General features: G+C 35.1%; 1 protein-coding gene across 2 annotated transcripts in view; it reads right to left on the bottom strand.

Moving 5' to 3' along the window:
* The window catches only part of LOC108000921 (trichohyalin), a 174,382-nt gene that overhangs the window by 128,234 nt on the left and 19,160 nt on the right, over nucleotides 1–26,988 (bottom strand). The window lies entirely within an intron of this gene.

The following is a 26,988-nucleotide window of genomic DNA, read 5'->3' as shown; positions in this document are numbered from 1 at the left end:
GAATATATATATATATGTACACTGTATCGAAATTATTATATCTATTATTATATGAACGAATAAATCGAGGAGGTTTCTCGTTTTCGTAATTTGAAGTTATTAGATTTTCTTTTTTCTTTCGACGCAAGTTTTGGTCAAGGCGATGAGAATTTATTGGGATCAACTGTGAAATCTTTTGTTCTTGGAGAAAGAGAGAACAAATTTTCCTCGAGGCTTATTTCACTTTAGACGCTAAAATTTACGACTATTTTTTATCACCCTATGTAAGTCAAATTCAAATTCTTCGTAACTTTGAGAATATTAATTTTTTTAATTCAATCTACCGTGATCTTTTACTCTGATCTGTCCTCGGTAAAAGTATTCAATTTTTCACGTATCACTCTCATACAATTCGATATATAGAGTCTACTGTACTATGGATCTGGAATGGCCTGTACACAATAATCAATCTACAGATCAACAGCACGTACGATTCAATAATACATATCCACACGTGCATCGATGACCTCGATTGATGGAATATCGAAACGAGATATCCTAATAGATCGAACGTTGATTTATCAGAAAAAAGAAGAAAGACGGAGGGAGCTCATTAGAGTAAATTTTCCTTATCCGTTCCATCGTGTCTCGAAGTATCCAGTTTTATATAAATTCGGGGCAGCGATCGCTGTTAATGCACAAAGTGACGAAACGAATGGCCGGCGATAAATAATCCCTTCCCTAATACATATTCAGACACGGCAGTTTCTCAGTAAGTTAAGGTAATTGGTTACAACGGGGCAACTATCGACGCATTTAATTGGACGATATAACCCTTTCGCGTCTGCTTTATGCCTAGTCATTTATAAAAGAAGCTTACCGCGATACGATAGAACTACAAGCGAACCGGTTCCTCTCCACGAGAACGTCGTTTGATCTCGCAACACCTCGTGCACGAGCCGAATCATTTTGAAATTCTCTATGGCTAGATGTGTATCTGAGTCTCGAGATGCATGCCGTACGTTAACCGTGTACACGCTTGTTAAAAAGTAATGATTTCAAGTTTTATGGACTTAACTCGGTGGAAAGGTGTAAAAGAGACTTGCATTAGATGCCTAAGAGGCTTTTAAATTTCGAGAAAAATGACGAGTATATCTCCTTTATTTTATTTTATTTTTTTTTCCTTTTTTTGATCGACGAATGTTTGTGAATAGAGGAATATTATTTTTTTTTTTTGGAACAATTTCCGTTTTTGAATTTATAATGGAGAGTATGTGATATATTTGGATTTGCAATAGGATGAAAGTTATAAATGGAATTTAAAATTTCACGAATTTTGTAACATTTAGTTAAAATTTAGTTAGTAGTTTATTTTATCTATGTGGATATAGGCCATGAAAGTATTCCGACGTGTAGAGATCAATTGAATGAATAATGTTCTGTTGCAGAAGACGTAAGAACTAATAGCTCCAATTTGCGTGGAAATATTACACAACGAGTTTCACTAATAATTATTCTTTGTTTCGAAAGTTTTGACAGTTTCGAGAAATAAAAAGAAAAAGAACGATATTTAGCGAATAATTTTTTGAAAAATCTAAATTGGACAATTTCCTTAAATATTTGATTCTTTGAGAGATCGTTACCTTTAAATGACTAACACTCTTCTTCATTCATCAATGAATTTGAATATTAATCAATAAAATTGTATCGTTATGTAAATTTACTTTTTGGAATAAAATTTCTAATTTTGGATATATGGCGAGAGATAATATTTACCCACGCGTAATATTACGAAAGTGGATCTTAAGGGATTAATTAAGTGTAATTATGAAATGTAATTACATATTTGCGAGCTACTTGAATACAGAAAATAATATATTAAATATAAATGAAGAAATTCCATCTTGAAATTATGATTGTTAATTCTTCTATATTTACATTAATTCAATATATATTACATTGCTCTATAATAAGAATTCATTGTTCTTGAACACTTTTCTTGGGACACCCTATACGTATCTACAATGCCTAGAATTAGTGGTGTACAGGTATAGATCTTACTTCATGGTTGGCTTCTCCATTTGAATACTAAACCTATTGGATTTGATCTATTCTAATGCATCGAATACTCAGACTGGAAATTATTGGAACTACTAATTGGTATTTTCTACAAAATAATATCGAATATTTTAATTCTATACATTGGAATTGATGGATATACGACGAATTTACATGTACATGTTATTATTTCAATAAATAATAAAATTGCAAAAAATTGTTCGATAGAAACTAGAGAAGAATAGAATATCCAAGCAGAATATCACTTACAATTTAATATTTATTCCATTTATCTTGTGAAATATTATGGGAATATTTTATGGAAAAATAAACATATATATACATACATTCGACAAAACGTGGAAAATTAAAAATCTGCAAAACATTTTATCGATCTATCGAGCCAAACAAGAGAATTTTTCCGCGCGAAAAAAAAGAATTTGTCAATAGTTGAAAATGATAGCGCGCACACCCATCTAAATCGTAAATACACAAAATCGCCGATATTTAAATTTCAAACGGTTCAGATTTCAAAGCGAAAACAAACATGGTTCTATCGCGGCAGAAAATACGGTAACAGTTACACTCGTGAAAATCTGTGTGCTAGAAACCCGTCACTCAACTACTACACTGCCTAAAGCACCTTCGACCTTTCTGCGGCAGTTTACAGCCGCAATTGCACAACCTTAATCGACAACCATGATCCGGAAAACTATCATTGTCTGTTCCACTTCTATCGAAACACACGTACTCAGTGAAAGTGGCAAAGAACTCTGTTTTAACAGGAGAAATATCTTAACAATCCTCGAAAGGAAGATTTAATAGAGGACATTTCTTTGTTTCAAAATGAAACAATTGGAATAATCCGTAAAATAACATCTAAATTCTCCTTTCGTTGAAAAATCTTACAATTAAAATTGTGAATTATTAATGCAATTCGAGTCAATATCGAAATAATATTCGTCTGTCAAATTTAATTAAGAAAAAGGAAAAGAAGATCGGAGACATTCATAAATCGTCTAAACGTATCTACGTTTCAATATCGCTGCACAATACTGTTCTATTCAACGCTGTTGGAACTTTCGAGTGCACGCAGATTGTGATATAACTTCATAAATAGAACGGAATGACGCGTTCGATAATAACTCTTTGCATACGCATAAATCCTGGTTGTGCAACCGGAGGTTGTGCACCACGCCACACCACACGTTGCTGGAGAAGGTCGTAGGTGGTCTCAGGTAGGTTAGTCGCCCAACAGGTTTCCATCGTGGCCGACCATCTCCTGGAAACGGCGTGGAAAGTCCTCGGGTTTACCATTCGAGGATACGCAAGAATGTTCTTCCGGAAAAGACGCTCTCGCATATATTTGCATTAATTTCTCGGTTGACCGGTTACGCGTGTGCGTAACCCTTTGTAAAGGTTTAACGATGAATCCTAATTAGCATTCATCCTGGAATTCTCGCCGCCTTCCTCTCTCCGCCTTTCTGACATGTTAATTTCGATTTAAACTTACTTTAAACTGTAATTTCCTACGTATAATATTAATCCCGACTCGCTTCGAAAGATTTAAAGGTCGGTTTAATCCTTTCCATTCGTCCAGCTCTTTTGTTAAATCGTTTTGTGAATTCTGTTAAATTTTAATAACTCTTTTTTTTTCTACGATCTTCACATATTCGAAAAAAAGAAATTGGAACACGAAATCATCGAAGAAATGGGTACCCAGATGCCCACATGAAGATTACTATTGGAAAAGTTATTTTAAGTCCGGATAATATTTAATTTTTTCCCCTTTGAAATTCAATTTGTATACAATAGTGAAATATAGGATAATTGGATACTCTGGTAAAAAAGGTTACATAAGTATGCATTGTTAACGATCTGTTATTAAAATATTGTAGTTTCAATATTTATTAAACAATTTTTCGAGTTATTTCCGAGTTTGTTTTTTCTATTTGCAAAAGTGATAGAAAGAATCGATTTTGTTGGAAAATTATGAATAATTTTTCCCGTGTTTTTTTTAGCTCGCAGCTGATTTACTCCATCATTAGAATTAATGTAACGAGTGTGTTCAACAAACAAGTTGATTAATAGATGAGAACCACGATATGAAAACCACGTTGAAGACAAGAGAATAGTAAAAACCTCCAAGCTTATTCTACGGGGAAATACACTACCTCTCAAAAGTAAACCGCTTTCCTTCGAATAAACGAATAAACAGGTTTCGTTGAATTTTAATTGGATAAAAAAATTTGTGCAAAGTTTTTGGACAAACTTTAAACAAAACGGTTCAAACGCGTATCGTTTAAAAATATCGCTTTTATTGTTTTTAATATGTCGTACTGATTTTTAATTTACATCTCGAATCGATACCACACGCGTATCATAAAAGAGTCATATACAATGCGCGTGATTAATTCAAGCAATGATATTTAAAACCGGCACACCGAGGAATCGCGTATTTAATTTCAATATATTGTTGATGAATTTTCAAGTAAACAATTTAAATTTACAATCTCGCCATTTCACGCGAAGATGACATATATTTTTATTATTTATTGGCCGATCATTAAATTCCATTACAGGATGGGGAAAATAAATTACGATTTTTAATAGTGACATGTTTAAAACTTCGAATCCATGTTTATTATGCGACATGTCACTTTATTATGACACGTCGTTTAATTAATATTTTAATTTCCTGAAAACGTTAAGTCTTATTTGCTTGTTGTTCCATACGTTACGTGAGATAACTCACTCAAAATAATCTCTCCGCAAAAATGCTTCGTTGCAATAGTGTGATGATAAAATGAAACTACGAAGTAATTTTTTTAATAATTGACAAATCACGGGATCTCAAATTTTTATAATGATGCTATATACGTTTATAAAAACTTTATAAAGTCCTGCGAAAATTATATTCCACGATGAAAATCACACTTTTCTAATTTCTTAAAACGTTTCTTGAAACATATATATATATATAAATATGTACAAATTATTATTTATTTTGTGCATATCTTTTTAATTATTGCACAATCGGCCGGTATATAACGTGGAAAAGTTCGAAACGACATAACTTCAAAAATTGCAATTAAGTTCCAGGCAACCATAAAGTTTAATAATATTTTTCCATTGTCGTCAGAGATTGTCCAGATATTTATAGACGATAGTGTACGTCTATACGTGTTCGACGAATGGAAAATCGCGTAGGATTGTCGCTCGTTGTGGAACTCGCGGAGCGAAAGATCACGCGGCACGACGAGAAAGTTGCTTTCGCTCGGTTCTTCGAGAGGAGATCGGCCACTTCTCGTAGCCATTAAAACGCGGTGCACCGTATGTCCAGGGCCGTAATCAAAGAGGAAGAAGAAGAAGAAGAAGACGTTCACTTCTGTTAATCGAATTCTCGACAGAACTCACGATTTTTTATCGTGAAGAAGTATTCAACATATATATACATATGTTGATATTTTTATTCTTACAATCGAAAATTAATTAACGGGAAAGATTAAGATTAAGTTTGAGCTCCATAATTGATAAAGGAAATCCATAATTGATAATTGAAAATGAAACGATTTTTCAAATAAGAAGCTGAAGTAAATTTCACGAATTGGATGGATTTTTTATCCTTACATTTGGAAATTAATTATATATGTGTCTCCGGATATTGATAAAATTTATCACAAAGGAAATAAATAAAAGAAAGAGACGTGAAAGAAACGTTGAATTGAATTTACGGGCAAATTTTATGAAGAAATTTTAAGATTTAGAGAATGAGAATGTGTAAATCTCTCGCGTTATTAAATATATTTTATTTTAAGTCTTCGAGGATGAGTTTCGAGTTTAGATAACGTGTCATATTCGTTACAGAATTTACGTAACAACCAATTTACGTTGTCCCGTTATTTATGCAAACGAAGTTTACGGCAATCGTTATGAATAGAAATAAAAAGAATATGTGAATAGTAAATGAAATCATGAAAACGGTTACTAAATTTTACAATACTAAATAGCATGGCTATTCATACAATACAATTACTCAGGAAAAGCATTCAGCGACTAATGTTTGGATCTGACAAAAGAATCAATTTTGCAAGATAATGATAAAAATGAAAATATTAATTGTAGGAAATATTTGTTGGAGAAATAGAAAAAAATTGGGCAACCATCTATGCGCGAATATTAATTTGATAGTCCGTAAAATATTGAAAAATTTATGATCCATGCCGAATAGAAATATTCCCAAAAGTTTTAAAAATTATTACGCAAGAATTAATTGTCAAGCTATGTTTCTAATTTTTGCACAAACACTGGATACACCGTGTACACATATATGATAATAAAATTTCGAATTTCTTTTTTCCTTTATAATCTCTTTAAATTAAATTGCTAAAAATTTCACCAACGGCCTCGTCGATCCGAAAAACTTATCCATCATATATAAAATTCCACTCTTCGTCAACGTGTTGAAAATTCTTTTCACTCCGTCTATCCAATTTTATAAATCTCGTAAAACGATAGTAAATCTTATCTCGACAGTGATTAACTTCGAAACACCCGATTGTTGGACACGGCGGAGCTCCGAAATCGCGTTTGGTCATGGTTGTAAAATACCTCGTCAGACTTTAACGTTCGATACGACTAGTCGGACGGTCAGATACAAAATTCATTTAACTTGAAAAACTCCTGACTTTTTTCTCTTTTTTCGAATAAAAAATTTATCCGCATGAAAACCATAATGGATCGCGCGTAATGGAGCGATTTCATTTTCCAGTAATCATTAAATTAAGAAAAATTAATATAATCCTACTGGATCGTTGATCCAAACGTTATGCACAATACACCATCATTTTCTACTAATATCATTAATAATACAAGCGATAGTGTTTCGATAGTATAAGATGGAAAATATTTATTTCCAACAATTTTACTTATTCGAATACTTTCACGAGCCGCTGCATACGGCACTGCAACCCGTATCTCCGAGTTACTTCGCTATCGAGCGCACGAACCACGTTCCTTATTATTTCCCATTAAGGCTGGAGATGTTCCCTGTTGCCCTCGAAAGAGTTTCTCGTCCTCACCGCAAGGCGTTTTAAAAGCAAACGGTCGGCAGGAAATTTCACAGGGATTCGGGGGCAACTCGTGATAAGTCCTCACAGTTAGTTTCGCTTTCTCCCTTCGTTCTATCCACCATCTTCTAAAACGTGGAAAGGACTGGGAGGCGAACGAGCAAGGAAACGGGCCACGTCTCTCGATCTCCGGTGGATAACCACACCGTGGAAAAACTCGGCGAGCTCCAGTTTTATCCGCGAATTTACGTAACTTTTGTCAAGCTAATGCTGAATTATGGCCGTCCACGATTTCCTCTGTATTAAAGAGGACCATTAAACGTGGAATTTATATGGAATTCCTCTCCAATTCTTTTATCGCTCCTCGTTTATTGTTTGAAACACGGTGCGACGAGGAAAAGAATAATAATTATTCGATGATATATATTATTTTTACGGCGATTTGCTTAAAATATATTCCATTTATCCCCGCTCGTTTATTTATCGTCATTTTCTTTCTCTCATAAACGACACATCGATCCTTAATAATTTCACTCACATTACGAAACGAAAAGACGAAAGTATTTCTTCTCGAAACTTTATCTCAAAAAAAAAAAAAATCCTTTATCCTGGCCCCGTTTCACGATAACCTTTCGCGCAAGCTCGATTTTCGAAATTCGAAACACAAAGGGGGAAGCGGAGGGGTGCACACGGAAGCGCGGAAACGATACATTTGGTTTTGGAAAATTCAGAAGCGCGCAGGAAAGTTTCGAACAAACAAGCTATCGATGGTATTCGATGGTTCAGCAGCGAGAATCGGCTCGCAACTTTTACAAACCGGTGGATAGATAGATAGGTAGGTAGGTAGGTGGATAGGTAGGTAGGTACTGTTACAAAACGGGAAACTCGAAACGGCCAGAACAAGTAACAAGTACAACGGCATGTAAACTTCGAATGCGTTTTATTTGGTATATAACAGGAGAAGCTGGTAGCCGGCGATAAGCATATTGGAAGAAAGTTCTCCTCGTTTGCAGTTTGGAAACTCGATGCGGAGATAATGCGGGGAGAAATTTGCCGAAGAGTCGGATCGATTTGCCGAATTGGGACCGTGGATGTGTCGTTGATTTATGAGCCAAATGAGGGTGGAGGAGGGTAAAATCGGTGGCCTCGTTACGTTGCATATTTCCTCTTGTTTAGAGAGAGGAGAGGGTTACGTAAAAATTCTCGAAAGCGTGTAATTAAAGAGGATGGGGATCGCGCGATGCACTGACACGTTCGGATAAACTTTCCCGGTGTCGATATTTTTACGATCCTCCTCCCCTCTCCCCACTTTCGAAGAAAAAATTATTGGTATTCGGGGAATTTGCGATTGTAGGGGAGAGGGGGTGGGGAGAAAGTGAGAAGAGAATTTGTTATAAAGTTAACTTTTTAATTGGCTGAAACTTCTTATCGCGTTTGAAATCGCGTTTGAATAAAAGAAAAAAGTAATAATTGCGTGTTCTTCAGAGATTAAATAAAGTGATAAAGGTAAAGTTGGAATTCCTTCGGAGGAAATAAGCGTTACTTTCTAGAAAGGATTTTGTTAAAAATAAACCAGAATTTGTTGCAAATAATATTTATCATAAGCATAATAACAAATAATGAAAAAGAAAGGAAAAAAGAATATTAGATAATACGATTGTATATTTTTTCCAAAACCGTTCTTCGAATAATTTTTTATATCTATCGACCAAGTATTATTATTTTACACGGAAAGTTTTATTTCAACGTTTCCTCTTTGATAGTGAGCGAAAATTTTTATTACTTTCTGTCGCTTTTAGCTTGATATTTTTACAATAGCTTTTTACACTTTATACAACAAAAAACCCTTCAGTCACCTGCCATTTCGATCGAAAACGTTTTGTCAAAAGTAATGTCAACATTTTACATTTTCTAGAAGATTAAAAAATTCTTTACTTTTTATTTAAAAACAAATATGTATATATATGTATATTTGAAATGTTATAAAAATTGATCAAGCCTTGTAATTGAAGTTAATTTCAACGAAATTGAATCAATTTTTATTTCGAACTATCAGGTGTCGATAGAAAAAGTCGTCAAACTTTATTTTATCGATGTCGAGACTTGGAAAACAATCGTAAATTTACAGCAAATTTATGCGGATAATTCCAGGAGCAGAGAAGGGTTTATACGAGTGAAATTAGGGCAATCAGGTTTCGGCCACGACTTAAGAGGGAAATGCGGTGTTCCGAAATTTTCGGAATTCGCCTCTTCGCGAGGGAAATGAAACGGAATGATCATTTTCCGGCAGAGTGGATATCTAGTTTTGAGTCGAATGAAAATTAGGGTTCAAAGCAAACGTGAACAGAAATAGGTCGGACGATTGATCGCGAGAGAGCTCGAGTAATTTCATTGGTGTTTAAAAATTTTTTTATATAACAATACGGATTATTTTCAAACTTAATATTACAGATCTTTACATATCTTATCGTCCTCATTGAAAACTTATTTTTGAAATTTAACTCTCATCTGCTTAAATATAAAAATTATCTTTAATATTTACAATTAACATTAATAAAATGTTACATAACTATCCCAAAAACTATATATATAGAATAATATTGACGTAAAAATATATGAGAATAATTCCTCGGGGGAAAGACGAACGAGAGTGCTCGTCATCGAATTTTTCACTGTCTAAAAACTGCATCCGTATTCTATCGATTTCCATGGAAATCGAGCCGAATCGTGGAAAAGTACGCAAGAAGTTGGACCAAAAAATCCAAGTCGATATCCGGGGGAATAAGTTCGCGAAGGGGAGCCCGGAGGAAGAGGAAGATCGTTGGAAAAGTTTTTCCACGCCGGAAACAAGGCCCTAATGCCTCGGTTCTGTCCCTCGGCCGGTTCATATCCAGTTCCAGATATGACTCACAAACAGATTTCATATCCGGCGGGAGGAAATTGCATTATTCGTTGTGCTAAGTGATATCTCTGATATTATTTTATCTGGAAATCCATGGACCGTTTTTACCATACGCGCATCCTTCTCTTGTACATTTCGAGTTCACTTGGAACTGTGTGAAAGGGAAAATTTCATTTTCACCCTGACAAACTTTATTCCAAGGGATTGTGGTCGAAGGAAAAAAAAAGGGGGTGCAAATCGAAGGGTCGAATTGGATAAACTTGCTCGATTGCAGATTCGTGATTGGAATCTACATGGTGGACTCTGCAAATCGCTTGAGAAAGAGGTAGTAAAAAGAAATAGAAAATGAAGAAATTTTGTGATTATCTCTATTTTATATTATCAAAATATTATTAGAAAGGAATATCAGAGTGGAATGAAATTGTTCATTTATGATAATTGTTATTTTTCAGATTTCGCGTGCTATTATTATTTTATTTCCTTTCCATCAATTTTTATTAATATATTTCGTTTTCCAAACGAAAAGATATTTATTTGAATCCCCATATAAACGCAAATACAAAACGAATAGAAAAATCTGCGGGAAGAAACGTGTCGAATTAAATCCGAGTGGATGAGGAACGAATTAGACGAGCGTCGTAAAACTGCAAACGGAGTACTATGGCGGCGATAAAAGAAAGATAAAATTGTTTCGAAGAAATCGTGACACCTTCATAGCATCGTTCCGCTTAATTGTAATTGTAAACCATTTCCATCCGTGACAAAGAACTGATAAAATTCAGCTCTCGTGTAAATAAATAATCAGATACTTGCACGATCAGGAAATTGTATATAATAATCAAACGAGAATAAAAAAAGATATAGAAAAAAGAAACTCATCTTTCCTCCACTTTTTCCTTACTTTTGACATTTCGACATTCACCTAAATCGTACAATTCCTTCCTTGGCAATTAATGTGCCAATAATTTATAAATATGCACAGCTGATCTCGTTTAATATTCTCTCATCCCTTAAACGCGATTCCCTAAACGCGATATTAACCGACAAGTATTGGCAAGATCGGTAGAGAAACAGGGTAGTAGCGATAATTAACCGGATGCCCAATGGAATGGAAAATCGTGGGGATCGATCAAAGATTTTTAATTCAACTTGGAGACGGAGCTTGGAGATTGATAAAAAACGGGAAAAAAGAAGAAGAAGAAGCCTCATAAGCCGTGGCAAGAAAGCGAGTTTAGAGCAAGCGGATTCGAAACTCTCGAACCATTCTACCGTTAATTCCATCTCGGCTTTAACGGCTTGTTTATAGAAGCGCACTATGATTTTATAACGATTATGGAGGAGCGCAGACACGGTGGTATAAGCAGGTAAATAGATGGACATGGCCAGAGGAAAGGAATCGTCTATTTATTAGAAATAATAACTGAGAAGACATTTCTCATGGAGAAATGGAGAAATTTTATTTTATTTTTTTCTTTTTTATAATTTAGACAATGGTTTTAAATTATAAATGGCTCATTATTGAAAAGAAGATTATAAGATTTTTGTATACGATAGTATACATTATGAACAATTACGATATTTTATTCGAAAGAAATTAATATAAACTAGCATTTAAAAGATTCAAACATTATTTATAGTTACACTCCTTTAACGATTAATTTATCTATACCCTACACAGTTCAATTTGCATGCACGCGTTCACATTCCAATCCCAAGTTTACTTTCACAATTCCTAGAAACCAATATAAACAACGCAACCAAATATCCATTATCTATAAATTCCAGCATATTTAAAATAGAATAACAATTTCTCGGTCGTCGCGACGAGAAAAAAAGGAGCGTATCGACACGAGAGAAGGACGGACGTATGGGGAGGGAAACAGAGATTCCATCCACCGCGGCCTGGTCGAGATGGTCGCTCATAAATATTCATACAGAATTCCTGAAGCCAGGAAAACATCCATTCCTGTAGGAGCGCACGTGTGCCCCCGTGCATTCGGCAATTTCGTGAACGACAAATGAAAAAAGAGCACCGGGTGGATCCGGAACCGGCATGAACCTCCAACAGACGAGGGAAATTACCATAGGCCAATTTCTGATCGGTTGCCGCGCACCGAAAATGTGCCCCGTTGCTTTCGTTTAAACGGAATTTAAGGAGGGGGAGGGGGGCCATGCGCGACACAAACGACCGGTTTGTATAAATAAGAATTAACGATTGCAAGGCGATGAAATTAACGTCCAAGTGGCCGAGGAATGGCATTGTTCAGTCGAGTTGTTAATTTTATGGAAGATTTTTGAATTTTCAAAACGTGAAATGTGAAATTGAGGGATTATATAATGTTAATGTCGAGAATTGGATATTTTTTTCAGAATTGTGTGCGTCTCGAGAATGATTTTGAAATAATTTTTGGCATAATTGAATATCGATTTGGTTAATGTTGTGGTAATACCATTTTTATTTATCAGATTTCTTTCAATATTTCGTATATTTTAGCATAATGTATATAAATGTATAACCATTTGCACTTGGGCTTTCAAGTTAAAATGTTAAGAAATATTTATAATTTTTATTTCCTACATTATTTTGTATATTTTAGCATATCGTTCGTAACAATTCATACATAAGTGAAAAATTTTCGAATAATAAATGTATAATAGTGGTTAGACAATTATTTAATTATCGGATTCGAAGATCTTTTGTCAAGAAGATAACAAATTTTATCTTAAATGAATGATTGCTCCGAGGTGGCGAGTATTGACAAAAGAATTAATCATGAGAGTAGAGGCTTTTACCATATCGTACATTTATGACGATATTGTATTTCATAGTATCTCAATTATCAAAGTTCAGGCTTTTAGATGTAAAGTGGGTCCTTTTGAAAGTAACACTTGAACATTTAGTGAATCCACCAGTCACTCTTCTGTGAAGAGTTTCGAGCGAATAATGTCAGACTGTTTAAAAGGATACAGTTTACACCCGAAACCTATCGTACTGATAATTTAATCTTGGACCTCTTTTAAATCTTAAACCAGGTCGAGGTCAAGGATCGATGCATTCAAGTGTCGATCCAAATCCTAATTCTTTCTTCATCCTTTTATATTTCTTATTATCCCTAATTTTTATCCCTATTATTTTCCTAATAAAATCGTAAATTGGTAAAAAGCTTGCAACAAGTAGAACCAACGTGTCAATCATGATGCAAATTCTACTTTCAAAAAAGAAAGAAAAATAATTTTTCCATTTTCCTCGATTATATCTCTCACTACAATTTTCTCGAATAAACTCGAGACTCTCGCACTTGTTATAAGACACATTTTGCAAACAGAGTTGAATCGAACCGATGGATTCTTCTTTCTCTATCGTTCTTATTAGGATATGGAAAACTTCTGGAAAATTGTGAATCGCGCAGAGCAAACAAAGGAAACGCGACGAATTTCGCGCGAGCGTGCAAATAAAAAGAGGTATAATGTTTAGTTTATTTTCTCGACCGCTATACACTCGATTTTCCCATGTCACGATTTCGCTTATGCGCAATGGTGGGCGAGATACGAGAAACGAAACGGGGGAGATTGATAGTGGTTTGAACAAAGAAAAAAATGATAGGGAAGGAATCTCTTCGCGGAATGAAATGTCGGTAGTTTGAATCGAAACTTTTATACTGAGATATACGGGGTGATAGATAAAAAGGATTTATAACTTTCGAGATAGATAAGTGTTGGATAAAGAGAGAAAAATATTTTAATGAGCAATTAATGTATTCAGAATTGCAAATGTCAAGATAAAATATGTAGATATATATAAATATGTATATATTTACGTTGTATTAGGAAAAAATGATAAAAAAATGATCCAATTAATTCTCACGTCGATAACTAAAGTTCCTAAAAAAAAGTTCCTGATATTATTCAATTTCGATTATTTTTTTTTAATTACATAATTCAATCATACAGCGAGTAATTTCTTATAAAAAAAATACAAGGAACAATTTTCTTTAATCTTAGTGTCTAAATATCAAATTTACCTTATACAATATAATCCAATTGAATTTAAAAACTTTCGATAACAAATTTTAAATTTTCTTTCAAATAAAATAATATTATCGGAAATTAACAAACAAATCTTTATATAAAATATTAATTTTCCAACTTATTAAGACTAACCAAATTGTTAATTGTCAAGCGTTTCGTCCTAAAACCTCCGAAACCCTCTTTTCTCATCACCCTGTAGAAATGACGCTTCCGAAAAAAGAGAAAAAAAAGACGAATTCTTCTTCCAATATCGATTCCGCGCTTTTTGCAAATAGTTGCACACGTTTCGACTGGGTACGCTTTGCAACGCGGAAAAAAAAAGAGAAGGTAAGAGGAATCTAACGGGGAGGGAAGGGAGGAGAGACACGGTGTATTTTTACAGGTCACCGAGCGCGGGAATTTTTCTTTTCGACGGGAAATACAGTTGGAGAAGAACGGTACACGCGCGATTTGTCACCGCGAGGATTCTTCCTACGGCGTTAAAATCGCTAGATAAATTTTACGACGTGTCATTGCGCGCGTTTTTTGTTTTTTTTTTTTTCGCCAAATCAAAAAAAGAATGCCGCCTCGATTGCCGTAACTCGTATTTACGTTTATAGCCTGTAGGAAATTTCTAATCCTGATGGCGTTATCACGCTTACATATATAAGAAGCAATCATCGTGGAAATAATCGTGAAGAGTATTCGGGGAATAACTACAGGGATTTCCTTCGTCTTAATTAACTTCTCGAAACGATTTCTCCTGATACGATGCTCGAATTTTTATTTTCCATTTGACAAATTTTGTTGAAATTTTTCGACGTAGATGCGTCTGTCCAGATTATTTGTTAAAAATTAGAACTTAATTTATGATTACATGTATACGTGGATGACTAAAAATTAATATCAATTTTGAATAATTCAAATTTCTAAAAGGTTTGTACGCTGAACTGAAATGGATAACTTTATGGTGATATATAAAAAGATTTCAGAATTTTTGTAGAAGAAGTAAGAGTAATAAAAATTTTACGAATTCGTCAACAATCGACAAGATCGACATCTTGCTCGAAACACAACGTAATTCCAGAAGAGCCAAATGAGTATCGATCCTAGAGAAGATTTACGATCTATCCCAGGAAAAGAGCCATAGAAGGGTGAAGAAAAAGCAATAAAATCGGCATTCAAATTGCCTGTTCGAAACAAATCTTCCAGATATACATATACGTTCAATAAGTTTCGAGTCCCCCCCTTCTCGATCATTTCGTTTCTATCGGAACAATAATTTCTCTACCACGAATGTTTGCTTGGCATTGGCCGAGAGAAATTTGCACGAGGAGATGGCGTTCTCCCCCTATAAAGTAAAAATTTATAATTGGCTGTTGGCCAACGTTCTGCGACGTTCGCGCAACAATCGGAATTTTTGATTCTGATCGTGATTGCAGCAACAAGAAAGATTCGAAAAATTTCGTGGCAATCGTGCGGAAAATTATGCAATTCTTCTCTCTTCGTTCGTGTTCCCAATGTTCTTCGAGACCTATGAAATTGAGTTGGAAAGAAGTAAGAAATATGAAGGAAGAAGTTGGTTCGTCATCGAGGAAGATCGTAGAAGATCTGTGATAAACTTGAAAATCTGGATTATGATAAGATTTAAGCCGACTTATTAAGAGTTTAATGGAAGAAACGTGTAGGAGGAATATTGATAAGAACCTTTTGCTAAGTTTCTAATATGAATGGTTTAATAAATTAATAAATTATTTTACATGTAATTCTTTTAAAATTATGTTAACAGCTTTTTTTATTAATATATTCTATTTTTACCTAAAATTACGTGGCAAAATTACTTCAAACACGACATGACAATTAGAATATTAGAAGGGGAAAATATTACTAATATATAAAATGAATTCTCTCTCAAAACAGAATAAAAAGTCTCCAACTTTCCTTTCTTATATTTTTCGTCTACCAGGAAAATTTAAAAGGAACAAAAATGCAGTTTTATACAATTATATAAGCCATTCAATTAAATAATAATAAATAGAGAAAAAAAAACTCCTTACAAAATAATCGAACAGGAATATCTTCTCACTAATTTCACTATTTCTTCAGCCAATTCAATCCAAACAATACTCGATATAAACGATATCAAATTTACTAAATTAAGTTAATAAATGTATTTAATAAATCATATCATGGGTTAAAGAAAAATTTGCAAATTTGTTAATCGTCTTATTTAGGCAGCAAATTTTACACGTTGAACAAAAACAAGAATGTTTGTTTCGCTTTTTTTTTTTTTTCGTTCCCCACTGAATGTTTATCTCCTCGTTGGAAACCCGTGGTTATACGTCAGTTACAAGTCTGCTCCTCTCAACGCGGAACACATGACTCAGAGAGGTTGACTACTTTGACAATTAATAACCAGGGAAGCCCGAAACACCTGGATCGCGATACTATATAAGTATCATAAATGTTGGCGGCTCAGGAACAAGCTTTCTCTATATCACGCGGCGGTGGACTGTTTTCAACAACCGCGTTATTTCAACAAGTTTTTATTAAGTTCCTTGGAAAAACACTGAAATATGTATCGTAAAACTGTAGCTTGAAATAGTCGGCTTTAATGAAACGAAAGGAGCAACAACGTAACTTCAATTTTGCTCGTTTTCTAATTTCAGTGTTAGATGGTATTTATGATACTGATACTTTTCTTCCTTTTCCCCCGAAAAATTTGACGTTTCTTGATTAATACGTACTTCTGACATTATACAGATTTTCAATTTTTTTAAGATACCATGTTTGATTGCCGATTTAATGGTAGAAAATTATATAATTTCTGATTTATAACAGCAATAAGATATAAATAATATAGACATGAAAATAGTCATGAAAGTAATGAAAAGAAGTATTATTAAAAGGAATAAGGAATAATTAACTTTTCCTTTTGCAAATATTAAAAGTGTGCAAATTAATTTTCATTCATTAAGGCAGAAGTAATATAAACATTTATATAAAAATATTACTTGCGTGTATAATACATTTAAACATATTAATATTATATTAATAACTGTATTTCCAATATTTAATAATCAAGATATCAAAAATACGACTCATTACGACAAGAACGTACTTTCCACTGGAATACTCGACCAAACAGAAAATCATCTAATCGCTTTCTACAAATTCCATCAAGCTAACCAATGGTTACAATTTTACGGAGGCTTAATTTACAAGCATTACTCGAATTACTACCAATAATTGATTGTAAAAATGGCTACCATTCGTCGAAAGAATTCGTGGCCAGTTCGTATCGAATCGAAACAGCGGTATGCAATCGGCAGAACTCGGTATCCTCGCCCTTAATTGGCCGTTTCTAGTTCCTTTCTCTATCTACATCCTTCTCGAATGACGACAATGTGCCCTGGTACGATAACGCGCGGTATGCACATCGATTTCAACCTGCTCCTTCTCCATCGCCCATGAAACGAGCATTACCTGTGGAATATCACGTTTCGGATTGCGATCCGGCCAAGTCGCGTCAAGGATTCGCGCAATTCGCAGATTTCACAGAGGAATCTCGAATATTTTTCCTTCGGTGAATAAGAGGACAAGATGGATAAAGTGATGTAAAAATTTGTCAAACTGGAATTTCGGATTTTCTAAAATTTTTCTATCGTGATGATCGAGACGAAAGAATGGAATATCTTTCGATCGTTAAAATTGAATCGAGATTTTTAAAATATTCTACATCGAGATACAGCGAATCTCGTATTCTGCTTAGAATTAGAGTTGAAGGATTGGAAAAAGGATCTTTGTCATTTTCTACACTTTTTAAGAAGGATGGAAAAATATTTCATTCATCAATTATGTGTACATATTATAAATGTTATCTCTCAAATATTTATAAAATCTTAATTGACATCAAATTTATTCTTTGAATTGATCAAAAACTGTTTACACGTTTACAGATCGGAGAGGGCACGTGCCCCCCTCGTTCAGGAATGGATTTCGACTGAGAGTTCTTGGACCGATAAAATCAATTGATATAACACCGTTGTTTCAACGCGGCGTGCAATTAATTATATTACTAATGTCTATAAATGTTTTCGTACCCGAATTATTAAATTGAAATTATAATTTCTCCCCGGCTGAAAATGCGGCATCATGAAAATTCATTCACGGTGGTGCGCCCCCGCGTTCATTGAATAATGGCTTTAATAATGTAACAATAACGCAACCGATATAAATCCTTTGTGGGCAAATTGGAAATGCAAAATGTCCCTGGACAATCGCGTTAATTTCCAATTGTATCTTTCAATCGAAACGAAATTCCTTTCCCGTATGAATATTTCTTCCTCACTTTCCGCGATCTCTTAATCTCCTAAAAGATACAAATTGAATTGTATTCAATTGTCTTAGAGAATATTTCTATCTTCGTTTCATGGTTTAATTTCTTTCTTCGCAATTTTACTTTAATAAAAGACGCGGAATTAAGAAATTATCGTTAGAATTGTGTATTTTCAAATTTTTAGTTTTCTCAAAATGATAGCTAATGATAAAAATATTACGTAACTCTTCACGATTAAACAATATTAAAAATATTCCTTCCTTCCTTCCCAAAGTGTATATTCATTTTTTTTTTTTTTGCATGAAATTTATTTCAAAAAATTCTAACGAAGCAGCGCGTGGTTATCAAAGGGCGTCAGAGAAGCTGCACAAGTGCCGCGGTAAAAAAGAAGAAGGAAAGAAAAGAAAAGGAGAAGAAGGAAAGTTGTTCATTCACGCGATACTCTTCACAGGACCAGGCCGGTTCATTACTATTTCTATCTCATTAACGACCCAGACTATCAAGACGAGGCAACCGTGTCTACTCCTTTCGGCGAGAAAATATAGCCGCGCCTCATTAATTGGACCGGCTAACAACGTCGTCGTGTCCACGACGTTAGATAACGAAAAAATTTATCCGCGTTATTAACCGTCGGTTAAAAAAATGGCGCGATTTCCCCAGGAGCCGGGCTGGCGGAAGAACGATATTTTATCGCAATTGCATCTAGATTCGATCATTAACCAGCCCGGTTGCCCACCCCACCCCTCGTCCAAAATCACGATACGAACTTTGTTTCTCTTCGTCGATCGTGATACTCGTTTTTCATCATGCCCATGCTTTGTTTGGCCATCAACGTGAGTTCGTATTGCACGTTTTTTTTCGTTGTACCATTTATTCGTACGTGTTGGATCGAAAATTGTATGATTCGTAATAAGATAGATTGCGAATTTTTTTTTATTGCAAATTTATTATAAGACATCCGTTCTTTCTAGCAAAGTATTTAGTAGTTTATTATTTGTAATTCTAAATCTTATCCATCGAAGATACTTTTCAATAATAAAATTTCAATAATGAAATTTTTCGTCCTTTTTATCTTTTAATCGAGATATTTTAATTACAAAGCATAGGAACAGGAAAGATAGAATTAAAATTCCTCGAGCTCGACGTAAGAAGACAAACATCGAAACTTCTGCCGAAGGTTTCTTATCACTGTTTGAAGGTAGGGAACAGTTAAATCCGAGAGCTGCTTTATTAAAAAAGGGAAGGAAGAAGGGTGACTCGATACGGAATCACCCTCGCGAAATTACATCGTTCGGTTTTTTATTGTACCCTGAAACGCCCCTCCTTCGAACGTGCCTTCATATTACGGACGTGGTAACGAATTCTTTTCTTCACCAGATAGATCTCAGATGTCTTGTATCACGGTCGAAGGAATAGAAAATTAAACGGATATTAATTTTTTCCTTTGACGAATTCGCGTTACAAAAAAATAATTTTAATATCGTTCTCACTTCTCGCACAAGAAATCATTTCAATATAATTAAAATTCTAATCTTAAAACTGTTCCAATCTTTTTGTTACCGATAGAACACTTACTAAAATGTATATTTCGTAAAAAATAATTATTATTTTTAATTTATTATTGTAATATTGTGTTCATTGCCAAAAAAAAAGAGATTAAAACGTTTTATAAACGTATTTCCCGTTGTTGCTAAATTTAACAAAAAGGATAAAATTAGAATTGGCGAAGAGTGGAATGATGAAACGATAAATTGTATTATATCGGAGGTCGGTCGATCGTAAAATTGCAAATCTTTGGTGGAAGAATTTCTCTCGCTTTGAATATTAAAAAAATGAATCCCGATGGACTGTTCAGGAATAGAGGGGGGACGTCTAGTGGACGACAAATGGTCATAATGAACGTTCTAATGAATATGCACAATGAACAGACCCTCGTTAGGACACGTGCAGTACTTACTTGGCCAACTAAATCGCGTTAGTCGCGGCTTACCACTGTACGTCTGCTCACCTTTTTTAAAAATTATTAACAGCCTTGTAGCAATTAGGAATCTTAGCTTTGTACTCTCTAATCACAGCAGTTTTTTAATTAAGAGGAACGAGCGACAATTATTAGATGTTATTAACTTTCCCGAGAATTCCAAATTCTATCCTAACGATATCTTGACGATAAAAATGATTCAAGAATCGATTATTGCTTTAAGTTTCAACGAGAAAAATCTTAGAGAAATATTGAAAATTATAATTTTTAGTCTTAAGTTATTGTCTCCATTTTTATTTTCATTCCGATCACAATCAATACACAAACCAGACACGTTATGTTAAATGGCTTTCGAATGAGTCAAAATAATAACATCAACATCTGTTTCCAAATTCGTAGAATTTCTATTTCCACGAACGCGAACGAAATAATTCTCTTTCGTAAATAAACACACAGCCTCGAACCTCGTCCTTATACGTCGTAACTTATTTGTATACCAGTTTAACCAGTTATCCAAACCGCGCAGGGAATAATCGAATAATCGAATAATCCTTCGTATCTCCTCTCAAATAAAGAATAACCCTTCTAATAAAATTCCATGAACCTTGCGACACACGCGAGGAAAAAAAAATAAGCGAAGCAAGCCTCTCCTCCGGTCGTCGCCTCGGCAATAAATTTTCTGCTGGAATCGCCATAATGATAAATCAGCCGAAGAGGTAAATCACGAAGAGGAAGAAAGATTTCCAGAAAAGAAAGGGGACAACCCCCTTTTCTCTCTCCCCTCCTCTCACTCTTTCTCTTTCTTCCTCGTTACAACCTCGATTTCCTCGAGACGAAGGCCGTTAGAAAATAACGAGGTAACTACAGGTTAACGCCGCGTTATCGCATGACGAGGTTTATGGGGGCCCCATCGCCGACAACCGAGCCCCATGGCGCGTGTATATCACGGCTCCGTGCAGTTATGTTTCAACGGTGGTGTGTTCCATGGAGGAGGAGGAGGAGGAAAGGTGCGCGTGGATGTATCGGTGGATATTAATTGGCTTCCGATCGGGATCGGGGCCACCTGAGTGGAGACTCCCCATCCCCTCGAAGTTGGCCGCGAGGCGTCACCGACCACCGACCCCCATCCCCCTCAGGAACCGGTGTTTAGGCCTCTCGGCGTGGCCAAGTACGCGAGTAATTTATCTCGGAAACGTAATAATCCGATCGAGCACAAGTGAGCGGCCCCCTCCCTTCGGCCATCGATTAATCAAGATGGTACAGGGAAAAGGGGGAGAGGGGTACATAGATAGGATTCGTCGAAGCGAGTATTTAGATGATTACTTTTGATATTAAACGGTGATGCGATCGATTTTCATATAATTTTGCGTATAATTACGTTTAATTATATTCAAAGAGTTATAAAAGTAAAAGAAAGATAGCGTGGAAAATCGGTCGAAAAACCGATTGTTATCGTGCGAACGCAAATCCTATTGCATTCGTAATCTTGCGTGAATCCCTGTTAATTAATGAAATTTATTTATTGCGGTCTTTGTCCAAACAAATCGACAAACGCAATCAATATAAATTTCATTTAAATGTGACATCGATAATCGATCGATACGTAATACATCGAGATAGAATGTTGCAAAATTTTACAAAGAAGAAAAGGAAGAATTATTTTCAACGGAGAATTGAACACCGATCTCTAAAAACTCTACGAGTATCTCTAAGTAAAGGTATTTTAATATCGAAATAATTTGTACAGTTTATTAAACTGAAGTGATTTTCGAAACTGGCAAATACTACGGAAATCAAGTGCCGTAAAATGGCACAGATTATTTCTTAAACCTCTTCGGTATCTTCAATACACCCTCCAAAGTGTGATCAACCATAAATTACACAATTTATAATTTAACACCCCGCACATGCAATATACAAAACTCGATCTCGTCACTCAATCCCATCGCTCAACATTCGCAACGCGTCTACGTGCACCGATCTATACGTATCGATACGTGCTCTACATCCAGCTTCGCCTATGATTAATATATGCGCCGATGGATACAAATAGCCGTCTTTACGCGTCACCATGCGTAAGTTTCGAATCCGCATGGTATACACACCGTGCGTTCATACACACACACACACGGTCCCTGCCCTGCAAAATCGAATCCGCAAAAATTAAAGGATTATCCCGGATTACGAGCTGCAACAGCGTCACGCAACGGCCGCGTCACCACGCCCGTACCCCTCGATCATCCGACGTGGTTTAATTTGGACGCGGGAAAAACCGATTTGTATCCTTTATTTCCTGCGGGCCGGGGATGTTAGATCGATTACCGGGGGTGCGAAAAAGGGGGTGTAGCCGCGCCACGAGCCACCCCCTTAAGCTTTTCACTGGTAATTACGTTAATAACTTCACGACGGGAGTGGAATTTATGAACGTTGGTCAGAGGGATGGATCTCTCTCTCTTTCTCTCTCTTCTTCGCACCACTTGGAGAAAGATCGGGGCGTCTTAACGAAGCGTTAGTATTAATATTCCCTCGGCCATATTTAATTGGGGCAGCGTCTTCCGTCCAATTTGTCGCGATTTATTAATGATTGGTCGATTCGATTGGAACGATTGGGGAAATCGTTCGCCCGTTGTAATTATTTCATCGTTCTTTTAAACAGATCTCGAGATTTCGTTGTTTGGTGGACCTGAATCAGGATGGTTCAGCATCATGGTGATAGAGAGGAATGTGAAGGATTGAGGGTTAAGAAACTTCATTAAGGAAGACGATAATTACTGTAAACAATTTTATTCCCCTTGTATTTAATGCCCTCTGGAGGAATTATTCAGGAATATTGGGAAAGAGGATTTTCTCGAGTTTGTATCCACCGCTCCTCGGCAAACTGGAACTGCTTATTATGTTAGGGAATATAATAAGCTTCGTACAAATCTCGTTTCCGGGTATAAGACGGCCGTCGTTGAAAGGTTACCAACGTAATTTTTCCTCGATTCTCCTTTATTCTTCTGTCTCTCTGGATCAGGACACTTGAGGCGCACGTCTGTGCTGATTACATCCCGCAATTTGTGTTTGCGATTCTCGTGAAAGAGTGTAGAAAGAGGGTATTATTTGAGTATCCTGGAAAATTTTCCTTTCATGGAAATAAACTTTGCCTCTCTCTCTCTCTTCGAGAAATCGTTCGATCGAACATGATCTTTGGATCATTCTGACGGTGTATTCTTTAATTTGTAAAGTTTAGGAACGAAAATAGATGTTTGAAAAGATTAAGCGAAACTTCGATCTTTAAAATGTGTCTGTATAAATTTTTTTATTTTATTTTTGCAACAGTTTGCAATATTTTTCTACTAAAAATTTAGCTCTTCTTTAATTTTGCATACGAACGTGGATAAAGCTCTTTTCCTTCTCTTTTTTCCTTCTCTGAAGTCGTTATGGAAGATATTCTTGGATAATAAAGATGTCTCGAGCGAATTATCATAGAAGGTACAATATATAAATGTGGTAATAACCGAGATAAGTAGAAAGTCAGGAGAGTTCATCGTAGATTTACGAAGGTGAAACGTCGAAGAAATTGTCAAAGAAGAAATAAATCGTGGAATCTAATTTTTATTCTTTTGGAGAAAACTTTGCGAGATTGTTCGAGTAGTTTAAGGGTAATTTTCAGTTATAAATTGCACGGAAAAGTTTTCCGTTGAGATAAAGAGATAAACGATGGGAAGAGTATAGGTATTTTTTTTTTTTTTTTTGCATCGATTCGAATGATGAGTTGTTAACAGTTTTCAATAGCTCAACTCATCTCTAAATGCATTTCGATATTTGAATACGAGGTTTTAATTGCAACGCCGACAACAATTCGATACTTCGTAATTTGTTGCGAAAAAAAAAAAATTGCGATCTATATCTATCACTTTTCCCATGTGTTTGGAATACATTTTTCTCCCCCTGTTGAAATCGTAGCTTTCGAATTGTTGTTTGGAAAGGATGATAGGTATTCCATTTCTAACCATATTTATTCGCGAAAGTTAAAAGTTTGGCAAATATTAATAAATACCACGCTATTACTCTGATACTTTTTTTTATAAAACAGACGAGTTAAATATTAACTCAATTGTATCGAAATATAATATTAAAATAAATTTTATCGAAATTGATTGATTGAAATTATTCTATATCAAATATATATATATTTATTTCCACGAAAGAAGGAGATGCGTTGACTATTTCGATTTTCCACGAAACATCCGTGTCGTTAGTACGCGGAAACAGGCTCGTCTATGGGGATAATAGGGGATGCCGGGCTCCGTGGCGCGAAGGATCGCGACAAGGATGAAGAGAAGGGCGTCAGGGTTTAAAGGAAAGCTTGACTGCCGAACGACTAATAAGATTACCTTCCGCCTAATCATTCTCGCTTCCGTGAACGCCATCCGACGAATCCCTCTCCATCTCTCTTTCTCTCTCTTTCTCTCCCCCTCCCCCTCTCTCTCCACCTTTCTCCACTCCATACCCCTCGATCCAGGCCCGCCGCCATGCTTGTATTCGCGACGGATAATTTTCCAAGGCGACACCTAATTATCGGGAAATTCCGCGGGAACGTTGTCTAAGGGTTTCCGCGTAAACGCACGTTTTCGAGGCAGACAGTCGGATAAGTGGAGGGATAAACGGATGGATTAACCGGAAACCCGGAAGAGGACACGATGGAACTTTTGTACAGATACGGATGAGAAGTGTGAGAGCTTTCTGTAGATGGGAGGATGATGGTTATGGTTCCGCGGATAGAGAAAGTCGAGGCTTGTTGCCGATCAATTTTCCGTGAAATTCCTTTTACCTGGGAGGAAACGTGAAGAAAGAAATAGGTCTGCTCAGGGAATATTTATACGTTAGGTGTTTTCCAATTGATTTCAGTTATTGAGTTTACACTTCTGATAATTTAATTTGGAAAATTATTCATTTTTTGTTTTATATATATATTGTGAATTGAGCAATCTGAATTTTAAATTTTGTGTTCCAAGCTATCGGCTCTAAAAATTGAATTGAATTCTCTTCGCGAGTTTTAAAACTTGTTTTTACCTTTTTTCAAAGGGTTACACTACAGTCGTTGAATATTCGAAAGAAGAATTTTTAAAAAATATACGTTTCATTTTCTTTTTTTTTTTTTTTTCTATCGATTGAATATTTTAATTTCGAACTTTCTATTCCGAGTAATTAGTTCAATATTCCATGCATTTTCTAAATTATTTTCGAAACTATCTAACAACGTGACCACTTTTTCAAAAATGTTCTATCTATCGCATGTATCTTCTATATATTTCAAACTTTCTATCTCCAATAATAATCAAGTTTAAAATTCTATACATTTTAAAAACTATTCCATTTCGAGCTACGAATATTTTTTTCATTATTGAATATTTCAGTTTCAATAAATAATTATCCTTAAAATTATTCCAATCATATCATAAAAATTAAACATTTTTTTTCTTAATTCTTAAATTCCATTCGTAAGGCGATATATTTTGCTGGTTGTATTGGCAACTTGTTGTATTGCGTTGGTATTTTTTTATAGTTATATAGGACACACGTGTACCGTTAGAATCGAGAGGGTTGAATGACCTGGCCATTTATCAATCACTACACCTATGATTCCTAGTAGACATTACAGACTTCGAAATTGTCTTCATTGTCTCGATATGGCGGCGCGAGGTTTACGATCTTTCATCTATAGATCATAGTTCATCGTACCTGTTGATTGTCTACTAAATAAATCTATTTGTCAATTTTATAGCTTTCTCAAGATTGAATATTCTCCGATGATTGATGCCATTTGTCCAGCAATAATTTTTTATAAACTAAAATAATATTTATACAATTTTAATCAATATCAATTTTCCCAATATTTTCATCTATAGATTTACAAATAATTATCGAGAGAGAGAAAAATTTGGAACAATTTCTAATATCAATAAACAAGAAAAAGAATACGAAAGTACATCTTTCCATCCGTAAAATTTTTCAAACGTTGAGACATTCGAAAGGAACCTTCAGAAAATAAATGAAAATGATTTCCAATAGCGCAGATCGATATCAATTTTCTTTCGACAGAGAATAGAAAGAGAGAGATAAAGGAACAGGACACGCGAAAAACTGGGATCACGGAAAAATAGCACGCCATTACAGCAACGATAAGTAATATTCGCGAAAAACATTCCAGGAGTTTTCTAAATTCAATATCCATGGTAAACTTTCACGTTCCACAATTTTATCACGTACGAAGCATCCCTGGACAATGAGATAGCACCTTATCGCGTGATGTATAGAGCCAAGAAAAAACTTGGCAAACGGTTAAGAAGGGGCGGATAATGTCGCGAATTTCATACGCGCGTATACATAAGAGAAAATCCATTTTTCATTATATCACGTGTACCGACCAAATAATCGAGATATCTTGGTGTGTTTACACGGCGGCGATGGGTGACAAGGCTTGATGGAAAATTCGTTGAACGAAGGGAGAAAATCCCTTGTGATCTCATCACACAGGTATCAAAACGATTCGTGTTGGTTTGGAAATTAGGAAAAGTGGAATTATTATATATAAATATTGATAGATTTTTACTATTGCTTCGATGAATGCTTCGTGTAATTTGTTTTTGACATTTTATAGGAAATTATC

The sequence above is a fragment of the Apis cerana genome, linkage group LG14 (genome assembly GCF_029169275.1).
Source record: "Apis cerana isolate GH-2021 linkage group LG14, AcerK_1.0, whole genome shotgun sequence".
In the NCBI taxonomy this organism is placed as follows: domain Eukaryota; kingdom Metazoa; phylum Arthropoda; class Insecta; order Hymenoptera; family Apidae; genus Apis; species Apis cerana.
This window is presented reverse-complemented; position numbering and strand designations above follow the sequence as displayed.